Source organism: Felis catus, chromosome B2 (genome assembly GCF_018350175.1).
Source record: "Felis catus isolate Fca126 chromosome B2, F.catus_Fca126_mat1.0, whole genome shotgun sequence".
NCBI lineage: Eukaryota > Metazoa > Chordata > Mammalia > Carnivora > Felidae > Felis > Felis catus.
This window is the reverse complement of record NC_058372.1, coordinates 73,028,380-73,041,678: the sequence shown is the minus strand read 5'-3', so window position 1 is coordinate 73,041,678 and position 13,299 is coordinate 73,028,380. Positions and strand designations below refer to the sequence as shown.

General features: G+C 38.1%; 1 non-coding gene across 1 annotated transcript; it reads left to right on the top strand.

Moving 5' to 3' along the window:
* Positions 1–2,965: 2,965 nt before the first annotated feature.
* LOC111560643 lies at positions 2,966–3,074 on the top strand. The gene has a single exon (XR_002742646.1). It is a non-coding gene; the product is annotated as a U6 spliceosomal RNA (small nuclear RNA).
* The last annotated feature ends 10,225 nt before the right edge of the window (positions 3,075–13,299 follow it).

Below are 13,299 nucleotides of genomic sequence, written 5' to 3'. Positions count from 1 at the left end.
TCATTCCCACACATACTGTATGTTTACATTTATATAACATTCTTGAAATTACAATATTATAGAAAGAGAGAACAGGTTAATTGTTGCTAGGAGTTAGGGAGTGTAGAGTGCGGTAAAGGGCTGGAAGATGGGGGCGATAACAAAAGGAAATAACCAGGAATTGTTGTACTGTTGGAACTGTTCTGTATCTTGACTGTGATAGTGGACACACAAACTTACACATGTGATAAAATTCATAGAACTGAATACACACACACACACACACCCACACCCACACACACACATAAACACAAACACACACAAATGAGTGCAAGTAAAACTTGGGATATCTGAATAAGATCTGTGTATTGTATCAGTTTCAGTATTCTGGTTGTGATAGTATACTACAGATGTTACCATTGGGGAAAAATTGGGTAAAGGATGGAAAGGATCTCTCTGTCTTTTTACAACTTACAACTAGAACAACTAATTCTACAATTATCTGAAAATTAAAAGTTCATTAAAAAACAACAGAAGTTTTATTAGGTTTAATTGTTACCATTCCTCCAAATATTGATAGGAAACTGGGAAGATGGCTTATTGTCATTTTCACTCTGAATTTGGCAAATTATTTCAATTCTATTAGTAATATGTTTAAAGAATTAAAAACAAACAAATGGACAAACATGCTAGATTTAGAACATTTAATTTCCTATTGAAAAAAATTTTTTTTTAATTTTAAACATGGTTTTTTAGAGAGACAGAAGAATGTGAGTGGGGGAGGGGCAGAGAGAGAAGGAGACACAGAATCTGAAGCAGGTTCCAGGCTGTAAGCTATCAGCACAGAGCCCTACATGGGGCTCGAACTCATGAGCCATGAGATCATGGCCTGAGTCAAAGTCAAACACTTAACATCTGACTGAGCCACCCAGGTGCCCCAAAAACATAGCTTTAATTCTTCTGTAAACAATGTATCTCTAATCTTTAAATCTTATATTAATCATTCCTACATAAAATAATATAAATATATAAAACACAGAAATGCTTAAAGAGAAAAAAATAGCATATATTTTGTTTTTTAACCTTTAGCATTTAGGTTTAGGTGCTTTTCTATTTGAGTGACAATCCTCCTTGGAGAAATAAAAACATAACTGAAACACAGTTGAGTGCAATTTCTACAAAACAGACATAAGAGCCATGGGAACTCTTAACTACAGATGGGATGCAGTTTTCAAATAATTACAAAATGAGGTTGCTCAATAATCCCAAACTCCTAAACACTCACACCACTAATTACAGATTCCAAGAGGAAGAGTGTTCATGGATCTCTTGGTAAGTCATTGCAATTTTCATGTTGACACAATTTCCCATACAATCAACCTAAAATTCTCCAGGTTACCAATTTCGTTTCTTTTTCTCCCCAGAACTCACTTGGGAGCTCTTACGTTGTACCTATTGGAATCCATTTATTTTGTCCCCTTCCTAGAACTTTGATCTGGGTACTATTGATTTTGATTCATTGGCTGACAGTTTTAGACACTGATTGAACATTTATTTCAGGGTTGGGTGACACACGTTAACACAAACTCTTCACCCATGAACCATTAAAACAGTCAGTAAAAGTTGAAAGATAAAAGAAAGATGGTGCTATGTTCTATTTGTAGTCTTCATTTCCTCTATTTGGCTAGCTTGTTCCTGGGTTGGTCAGGGTAGGATTCACTCCATTCAATGTCCTTTTTCACCTGGGACTTAAGAGCTGACACAAAAATTTACCAAGACTGTTAATGGAATTTATTATATTTAGAATTGTTAATTTCAATTATTGTTGTTTATTTCCATTCAGCTTTTCGTGTTCCCTAGTGTCCTAGAGGAGTGCGTTGCTGTGTTAGCAATGTATACTTGGTGAACATAGCATAGAAACTGGAAGAAATATGATTTAGTATCTTTGCTTTGGGATGAATTTCCTCAGTTGGATTCTGTTCTCAGAAAATGTTTGGAAGCACATTTAGTGGTGTGTAGTTTGAGGGAAACTGCACTGCACTAACTACTCAAAAAATAAGAATATCTTTATATCCTTGAAATTTGAGACCAACTTTTATTTGTAAGTCTATGTGTTTTTCCCTGTATTTGGGGCATCTCTTCATTCTCCAGCAACAGGAAAGTTCCTAACATGGGCTTTGACCTCTTTTCAAAACCATAGGGAGAGAAGCAGTCTTTTATAGTTCCTGTATACTGAGTCATACCATACCAAGTTCTGGTGCCAAAAATCTGTACTAGACTCACTTTCATTAACCAGTCTCTCCAAACAGGTCATTGAAGGGCTCTTGGAATTATGATTTGTGGTATTTCATGCAGTGATACAAAAAATGCTGGACTGAGTTCAGAAACAAGGGTCAAATGATGACAATGAGAACAAACAATTTCAGATTGTTTTAGTTGTAGCTCACTACCAGGAAGCTGGGAGAGAATGTGTATCTGGGAGAACTAAGCAGTCATATGGTCATAACTAAGCCAGCCTTCTATGTATATATGTATGTTTGTATGTAACTATGTATGTATGTATCTATGTATGTTATGTATTCATTCATTCATTCATTCATTCATGTGGAAGGACAACACTTGATTACTTGGAGAAAAGGCTAACATATTTCCATCTTCCTCCTAAAATGTTTAGTTATAAACACTGGGAAAGTGCTCCTTTTGGCCATTGATTTCCAAGGAGTGGTAAGACTCAATTTTGTGAGCTGATTAAAAGCACTAAATATTTGTGGTCAAGGATAGAGTGACCCTATGATGCTTCGGTGCTGATGTTAGACTGCTCTATGCTTTTGCTGTCATATAGTGCAATACAGTTTTCATTCTCTTGTTTCCAAGATAATACAGTATTTCTGTATATCACTGCACTGCCTTTTTTCTTATCATTATTTGTCACTGTTTGGATCCTTCCTCATTTTTAGCTAATGTAGTCTTTAAGATTCACTAACAAGTGCTCACTTCAGCAGTACATATACCAAAATTGGAATGATTTAGAGAAGATTAGCATGGCCACCCTGTGCAAGAATGACATGCAAATTCTTGAAGTGTTCCATATTTAAAAAAAATCCTTGGGGGCACTTGGATGGATCATTGGGTTAAGCGCCTGACTTCCACTCAGGTCATGATCTCACAGTTAGTGAGTTTGAGCCCCGCATTGGGCTCTGTGCTGACAGCTCAGAGCCTGCAGCCTGCTTCAGATTCTGCGTCTCCTTCTCTCTCTGCCCAACTCCCGCTTATGCTCTCTCTCTCTCTCTCTCTCTCTCTCTCTCAAAAATGAACAAATGAACAAAGTTAAAAACAAACAAACAAACAAAAACCTTGGGGCACCTGGATGGCTCAGTCTGTTGAACATCTGACTCTTGATTTTGGCTCAGGTCATGATCTCACAGTTCACGAGATGGAGCCCTGCATCAGGCTGTATGCTGACAGTGCAGAACCTGCTTGAGTTTCTCTCTCTCCCTCTCTCTCTGCCCCTCCTCCACTCATGCATGTGTGCTCTCTCTCTCTTTCTCAAGATAAACAAACATTTTTAAAAAAATTTTTTTAACAAAAGTAAAGTAACATGTTGAAAGAGAAAAAGATAATTGTTCAACTCTTATTTGCCTAACAAAAGAGCCTTAGATCTTCTAGATGATCAAAAAATCTTAAATATTTTTTAAAAACTCTTACATTACTGTTCTTTAAGTTGAAAAGGAAAAAAATATGTATCCATACATACATTCATATGTATTTATGAAAAAAAGAGAAAATAGCCATTATATGACCTGTTTCTTCTGTCCAGTTTCTGACAGCATGATTCACATTCTTCAGTTAGCACCTCTCTCCCATTCTACTTCAGGCAGATTTTTCACAGGCTTTTCTCTTATCTAAGCCTGTCTAAGAACCTTACCTTTATTTCTGTTATTTTATCTAATTTGGGACATAAGAAGGGTCAGAAACAAACAAAAAGAGCTGCCAAAGACATAATAGAAACTTTTGTCCTTTTCCTGATTTGGAACAGTCCTACCCACTAAAAGTAATATAAATTAAAATGCAATGAGTCATCCTTTTCCATCATTTCCATGAGTACCACACCTGTTGTCCACCTTTGCAAGAAAGGTCACTTGCTGAAAATGATGATTCATGCCTCCCACCCCTCTTCAAGGACTTTCTAGCTGTCTATGCTCATCAATAGCATCCATAAAATTAATTCCACCTGGCACTAGCTCTAGAAATCACTAGACCTGTGCCTCTGACCAAGGATCGTCTTATCTGACTTAAACTCTCCTAGTAACTCAGGCATGTGATGCTGACCCCAAGTACCCTGGAAGGAGCCTTGGAATTCAATATGTGTAAAGCAAGCCACATTTGATTTGTTAGCAATAGAATAGGCAACCATCATGCAGCATCTATCATTCTCTGTCAAAATAAAGTGAATTTCTTCTATTATTGTTTAATAGTAGTTAATAGTGTCATGAAATTTAGATTTTTAATTTGTTTCTTTGAAAACCATTAAAACTGTGGAGAAATAACAATAGTTATCGTGCATTACATGGCTGGCCACTACTGTGTTAGGCGCTTTAATTAGTGGTCTTCTTTGACCTTACCCAAAGAGATAAATGCTACAGTCTCCTTTTTTTTTCCTTCCAGAGGTAAACCTGATGTTTAGAGATTAAATAATTTATCATCATGCAGTTATTAAGAACTGGAGGAGTAACTTGAATCAAAGACTTTTATTCTCCAAAGTCTGTGTTCCTTCCCACTTTGCTCAAGAAACAATTATACTAATTCTAAATCTGCTTAACAGAATTTGTGATAATTTAATCAGGCCAGCCATGCACCTTTGTACTCTGAGGATAAATCTGTTAATTCAACAAATATTTACAGTGAGAGTTATGTACCAATTGATTAATTTTTTTATAAGTTCTTCAAATATTTGTCAATTTTATTAATTTGGAACCTATTTTGGAAGATAATACTCATTTCCCAAGTGGAAATCAAAGACAGTGATTTCATCTATTGCCAATTGTAGAACGCTAAGCCCATTAGAAATATTTAATATAGTGTTTCTTCTTTAGTTCTGGGTTTGAATATGAAGTATATTTCTCTTTGAAGAAGACTTTTAAAATATTATAATTCCAAATTGTCACCAAAAGATAAAGTCATTACTATTGAAATATTTTGAAACTTAACTAAACACTTAGATTTTATAATAGTTTCAAAACAAAATAAATGGATGTCTGGCTTGAAAATCCTCTAAGCAGACAAAACCATTTAAACCATGTAAGCAAAACTAAAACCATGTAAGCAAAACATGTAAACAAAACTAGTTTAAGTCATGAACATAAGCACATTTAATTTACTTTTATAAATATATTGCTCTGATAATCATAAAAGAAACTTAGGCCATATTCCTAAAATGCTGTAAGATAATCACTTTTAACCAATCCTCTGCTGTCTACAAACCCATGTTGTAATAACTGATCCTAATTTTCACTCTATAAGCCACCCTGCAATGTCAGACCTCTGAGCTTTAATACACATTGGTTTGAAGACTCCTGGTTTTTATTTTTATTTTTTAATTTAATTGTTTACTTTTTTTAATTTACATCCAAATTAGTTAGCATATAGTGCAACAATGATTTCACGAGTAGACTCCTTAATTTCCCTTACCCATTTAGCCTATCCCCCCTCCCACAAGCCCTCCAGCAACCCTCAGTTTGTTCTCCATATTTATGAGTCTCTTCTGTTTTGTCCGCCTCCCTGTTTTTATATTATTTTTGTTTCCCTTCCCTTATGTTTATCTGTTTTGTCTCTTAAAGTCCTCATATGAGTGAAGTCATATGATTTTTGTCTTTTTCTGATTAATTTCACTTAGCATAATACCCTCCAGTTCCATCCATGTAGTTGCAAATGGCAAGGTTTCATTCTTTTTGATTGCCGAGTAATACTCCACTGTATATATATACCACATCTTCTTTATCCATTCATCCATCGATGGACATTTGGGCTCTTTCCATACTTTGGCTATTGTTGATAGTGCTGCTATAAACATGGCGGTGCATGTGTCCCTTCAAAACAGCACACCTGTATCCCATGGATAAATGCCTAGTAGTCATGAAGACTCCTGGTTTTTAAAATGTTATGTGCAGGAGAGGTTGGAAGATCGTGGCGTAGGAGGACGCTGGGCTCACCGCGCGTCCTGCTGATCACTTAGATTCCACCTACACCTACCTAAATAACCCAGAAAACCGCCAGAGGATTAGCAGAACGGAGTCTCTGGAGCCAAGCGCAGACGAGAGGCCCACGGAAGAGGGTAGGAAGGGCGGCAAGGCAGTGCGCACTCCACAGACTGGCGGGAGGGAGCCGGGGCGGAGGGCTAGCCTGCCGGCCAAGCAGAGGCCCCAAGTCTGGCTGGCAAAAGCAGAGGGGCCGGTCGGAGGGTATTCCGACAGCAAGCCGACTTAGCGTCTGGGAGGTCATAAGTTAACAGCTCTGCTCAGAAAGCGGGAAGGCTGGAGGACAAAGGGAGGGAGAGTTGCTGAGCCCCCGGACGACAGAGCTCAGCTTGACAGGGAACAAAGGCGCATGCCAGCGCCATCTCCCCCACACATCCCCCAGCCAAAATCCCAAAGGGAACCAGTTCCTGCCAGCGAACTTGATCGCTCGCGCAAACACCCAACTCTGTGCTTCTGTGGAGCCAAACCTCTGGCAGCGGATCTGACTCCCTCCTGCTGCCACAGGGCCCCTCCTGAAGTGGATCACCTAAGGAGAAGCAACCTAAGCCTGCCCTTCCTGCCCCCATGCACCTTGCCTACCCACCCCAGCTAATACGCCAGATCCCCAGCACCACAAGCCTGGCAGTGTGCAAGTAGCCCAGACGGCCACGCCACCCCACAGTGAATCCCGCCCCTAGGAGAGGGGAAGAGAAGGCACACACCAGTCTGACTGTGGACCCAGCAGTGGGCTGGGGGCAGACATCAGGTCTGACTGCGGCCCCGCCCACCAACTCCAGTTATACACCACAGCACAGGGGAAGTGCCCTGCAGGTCCTCACCACTCCAGGGACTATCCAAAATGACCAAACGGAAAAATTCCCCTCAGAACAATCTCCAGGAAATAACAACAGCCAATGAACTGATCAAAAAGGATTTAAATAATATAACAGAAAGTGAATTTAGAATAATAGTCATAAAATTAATCGCTGGGCTTGAAAACAGTATAGAGGACAGCAGAGAATCTCTTGCTACATAGATCAAGGGACTAAGGAGCAGTCACGAGGAGCTGAAAAACGCTTTAAACAAAATGCAAAACAAAATGGAAACCACGACGGCTCGGCTTGAAGAGGCAGAGGAGAGAATAGGTGAACTAGAAGATAAAGTTATGGAAAAAGAGGAAGCTGAGAGAAAGAGAGATAAAAAAATCCAGGAGTATGAGGGGAAAATTAGAGTACTAAGTGATACACTAAAAAGAAATAATATACGCATAATTGGTATCCCAGAGGAGGAAGAGAGAGGGAAGGGTGCTGAAGGGGTACTTGAAGAAATAATAGCTGAGAACTTCCCTGAACTTGGGAAGGAAAAAGACATTGAAATCCAAGAGGCACAGAGAACTCCCTTCAGACGTAACTTGAATCGATCTTCTGCACGACATATCATAGTGAAACTGGCAAATACAAGGATAAAGAGAAAATTCTGAAAGCAGCAAGGGGTAAACGTGCCCTCACATATAAAGGGAGACCTATAAGACTCATGACTGATCTCTCTTTTCAAACTTGGCAGGGCAGAAAGAATTGGCACGAGATCTTCAGTGTGCTAAACAGAAAAAATATGCAGCCGAGAATCCTTTATCCAGCAAGTCTGTCATTTAGAATAGAAGGAGAGATAAAGGTCTTCCCAAACAAACAAAAACTGAAGGAATTTGTCACCACTAAACCAGCCCTACAAGAGATCCTAAGGGGGACCCTGTGAGACAAAGTCCCAGAGACATCACTACAAGCATAACATACAGACATCACAATGACTCTAAACCCGTATCTTTCTATAATAACACTGAATGTAAATGGATTAAATGCGCCAACCAAAAGACATAGGGTATCAGAATGGATAAAAAAACAAGACCCATCTATTTGCTGTCTACAAGAGACTCATTTTAGACCTGAGGACACCTTTAGATTGAGAGTGAGGGGATGGAGAACTATTTATCATGCGACTGGAAGCCAAAAGAAAGCTGGAGTAGCCATACTTAGACAAACTAGACTTTAAATTAAAGGCTGTAACAAGAGATGAAGAAGGGCATTATATAATAATTACAGGGTCTATCCATCAGGAAGAGCTAACAATTATAAATGTCTATGCGCCGAATACCAGAGCCCCCAAATATATAAAACAATTACTCACAAACATAAGCAACCTTATTGATAAGAATGTGGTAATTGCAGGGGACTTTAACACTCCACTTACAGAAATGGATAGATCATCTAGACACACGGTCAAAAGAAACAAGGGCCCTGAATGAGACATTGGATCAGATGGACTTGACAGATATATTTAGAACTCTGCATCCCAAAGCAACAGAATATACTTTCTTCTCGAGTGCACATGGAACATTCTCCAAGATAGATCATATACTGGGTCACAAAACAGCCCTTCATAAGTTTACAAGAATTGAAATTATACCATGCATACTTTCAGACCACAATGCTATGAAGCTTGAAATCAACCACAGGAAAAAGTCTGGAAAACCTCCAAAAGCATGGAGGTTAAAGAACACCTTACTAAAGAATGAGTGGGTCAACCAGGAAATTAGAGAAGAAATTAAAAAATATATGGAAACAAACAAAAATGAAAATACAACAATCCAAACGTTTTGGGACGCAGCGAAGGCAGTCCTGAGAGGAAAATCCATTACAATCCAGGCCTATCTCAAGAAACAAGAAAAATCCCAAATACAAAATCTAACAGCACACCTAAAGGAACTAGAAGCAGAACAGCAAAGGCAGCCTAAACCCAGCAGAAGAAGAGAAATAATAAAGATCAGAGCAGAAATAAACAATATAGAATCTAAAAAAACTGTAGAGCAGATCAACGAAACCAAGAGTTGGTTTTTTGAAAAAATAAACAAAATTGACAAACTTCTAGCCAGGCTTCTCAAAAAGAAAAGGGAGATGACCCAAATAGATAAAATCATGAATGAAAATGGATTACAACCAATCCCTCAGAGACAAACAATTATCAGGGAATACTATGAAAAATTATATGCCAACAAATTGGACAACCTGGAAGAAATGGACAAATTCCTAAACACCCACACTCTTCCAAAACTCAATCAGGAGGAAATAGAAAGCTTGAACCGACCCATAACCAGCGAAGAAATTGAATTGGTTATCAAAAATCTCCCAACAAATAAGAGTCCAGGACCAGATGGCTTCCCAGGGGAGTTCTACCAGACGTTTAAAGCAGAGATAATACCTATCCTTCTCAAGCTATTCCAAGAAATAGAAAGGGAAGGAAAACTTCCAGACTCATTCTATGAAGCCAGTATTACTTTGATTCCTACACCAGACAGAGACCCAGTAAAAAAAGAGAACTCCAGGCCAATATCCCTGATGAATATGGATGCAAAAATTCTCAATAAGATACTAGCAAATCGAATTCAACAGCATGTAAAAAGAATTATTCACCATGATCAAGTGGGATTCATTCCTGGGATGCAGGGCTGGTTCAACATTTTCAAATCAATCAACGTGATACATCACGTTAACAAAAAAAAAGAGAAGAACCATATGATCCTGTCAATCGATGCAGAAAAAGCATTTGACAAAATCCAGCACCCTTTCTTAATAAAAACCCTTGAGAAAGTCGGGATAGAAGGAACATACTTAAAGATCATAAAAGCCATTTATGAAAAGCCCACAGCTAACATCATCCTCAATGGGGAAAAACTGAGAGCTTTTTCCCTGAGATCAGGAACACGACAGGGATACCCACTCTCACCACTGTTGTTTAATATAGTGTTGGAAGTTCTAGCATCAGCAATCAGACAACAAAAGGAAATCAAAAGCATTAAAATTGGCAAAGATGAAGTCAAGCTTTCGCTTTTGCAGATGACATGATACTATACATGGAAAATCCAATAGACTCCACCAAAAGTCTGCTAGAACTGATACAGGAATTCAGCAAAGTTGCAGGATACAAAATCAATGTACAGAAATCAGTTGCATTCTTATACACTAACAATGAAGCAACAGAAAGACAAATAAAGAAACTGATCCCATTCACAATTGCACCAAGAAGCATAAAATACCTAGGAATTAATCTAACCAAAGATGTAAAAGATCTGTATGCTGAAAACTATAGAAAGCTTATGAAGGTTATTGAAGAAGATATAAAGAAATGGAAAGACATTCCCTGCTCATGGATTGGAAGAATAAATATTGTCAAAATGTCAATACTACCCAAAGCTATCTACACATTCAATGCAATCCCAATCAAAATTGCACCAGCATTCTTCTCGAAACTAGAACAAGCCATCCTAAAATTCATATGGAACCACAAAAGGCCCCGAATAGCCAAAGGAATTTTGAAGAAGAAGACCAAAGTGGGAGGCATCACAATCCCAGACTTTAGCCTCTACTACAAAGCTGTCATCATCAAAACAGCATGGTATTGGCACAAAAACAGACACATAGACCAATGGAATAGAATAGAAACCCCAGAACTAGACCCACAAATGTATGGCCAACTCATCTTTGACAAAGCAGGAAAGAACATCCAATGGAAAAAAGACAACCTCTTTAACAAATGGTGCTGGGAGAACTGGACAGCAACATGCAGAAGGTTGAAACTAGACCACTTTCTCACACCATTCACAAAAATAAACTCAAAATGGATAAAGGACCTGAATGTGAGACAGGAAACCATCAAAACCTTAGAGGAGAAAGCAGGAAAAGACCTCTCTGACCTCAGCCGTAGCAATCTCTTACTCGACACATCCCCAAAGGCAAGGGAATTAAAAGCAAAAGTGAATTACTGGGACATTATGAAGATAAAAAGCTTCTGCACAGCAAAGGAAACAACAACAAAACTAAAAGGCAACCAAAGGAATGGGAAAAGATATTCGCAAATGACATATCAGACAAAGGGCTAGTATCCAAAATCTATAAAGAGCTCACCAAACTCCACACCCGAAAAACAAATAACCCAGTGAAGAAATGGGCAGAAAACATGAATAGACACTTCTCTAAAGAAGACATCCGGATGGCCAACAGGCACATGAAAAGATGTTCAACGTTGCTCCTTATCAGGGAAATACAAATCAAAACCACACTCAGATATCACCTCACGCCAGTCAGAGTGGCCAAAATGAACAAATCAGGAGACTATAGATGCTGGAGAGGATGTGGAGAAACGGGAACCCTCTTGCACTGTTGGTGGGAATGCAAATTGGTGCAGCCGCTCTGGAAAGCAGTGTGGAGGTTCCTCAGAAAATTAAAAATAGACCTACCCTATGACCCAGCAATAGCACTGCTAGGAATTTACCCAAGGGATACAGGAGTACTGATGCATAGGGGCACTTGTACCCCAATGTTCATAGCAGCACTCTCAACAATAGCCAAATTATGGAAAGAGCCTAAATGTCCATCAACTGATGAATGGATAAAGAAATTGTGGTTTATATACACAATGGAATACTACGTGGCAATGAGAAAGAATGAAATATGGCCCTTTGTAGCAACATGGATGGAACTGGAGAGTGTGATGCTAAGTGAAATAAGCCATACAGAGAAAGACAGATACCATATGGTTTCACTCTTATGTGGATCCTGAGAAACTTAACAGAAACCCATGGGGGAGGGGAAGGAAAAAAAAAAGAGGTTAGAGTGGGAGAGAGCCTAAACATAGGAGACTGTTAAAAACTGAGAACAAACTGAGGGTTGATGGAGGGTGGGAGGGAGGGGAGGGTGGGTGATGGGTATTGAGGAGGACACCTTTTGGGATGAGCACTGGGTGTTGTATGGAAACCAATTTGACAATAAATTTCATATATTGAAAATAAATAAAATAAAATAAAATAAAATAAAATAAAATAAAATAAAATAAAATAAAATAAAATAAAATGTTACATGCACAATAAACTCTTACTAAATATTATTTTACTGATCTGTTTTTAATTTTTCCTATTTTTTGATTTTGACAGTTTCTGGTGTCAGAAGTGGGATCAAAAAGATGACCCCTTCAGTGACTCTGAGGCTGATGAACAACAATGTGTGGGTACCCGTGGAGTTCAATGCACTCACTATTTTATTGCGAATTGCAGAGTGAGAAGGTAAGTTTCTGGGATGTCTGTTTTTATATGAAAAACATTTATGGAATGATGGGTGTATTTTAGTTAAAGAAAAAAGGGAGGAATTCTGTCCTAAAATAAAATGACTGGTTGTTCCAAATAAGAAAGAGAAAAATAATAAGATAAAACCTACACGGTTATAGGAAATTGCAGAGGTTTTGAGTAAAAGAAATTTTATGTTGTGTGGTCAAATGTGGCTAAAATTAAATAGATTAATTTACAAGGGTTTTTTAAATGAAATTATTAATGTACTGATACAAAACGAGTTTAATTTCTATCTCTAAAAGTCACAGAATATCTTAGATTATTGTTCTGCTTTTAATAAAAGATAATAAAAGATTTTTCTTTACCTATAATGTGATCTTCCCCAGAAACAAAGATTCTACATCTCATCCAAAAATACCCTGTTCTTCACATTGTCTTTATTAGGTCTTTGATAACTTAGAAAAATTAAGCATTTCTAGTATTTAAAAAGCTAAGTTTTTGTTTTTGTTTTTTAAATGTTTATTTTTTCTGAGAGAAATAGAGATACAGTGTGTGTTAGCACAGAGGAGCAGATAGTTAGAGGGAGAGAGAAAGAATCCCAAGCAAGTTCTGTGAGCCCCAACACAGGGCTCAATCTCATAAACTGTGAGGTGATGACCTGAGCCAAAATCAAGAGTCGGATGCTTAACAGATGAGCCACCTAGGTGCCCCTAATTTTTCTTTTTTTAATGCCTATGAAACTTCCTGGATTTGCCTTCGATATCTTTTTTCAATTTGGTTTAATGGATAATTAAGTTTTATTTCACAGTGATTTGTTATACTTTTTGATAAGTATCTTACCTCTTTTGAGTTTTTTTCTGAGTACAGTTGACACACAGTGTTATATTAGCTTCATGTGTACAACATAGTGAATCCACAAGTGTATATATTATGCTATGCTCACCACAAGTGTAGGTGCCATCTACCACCATACAA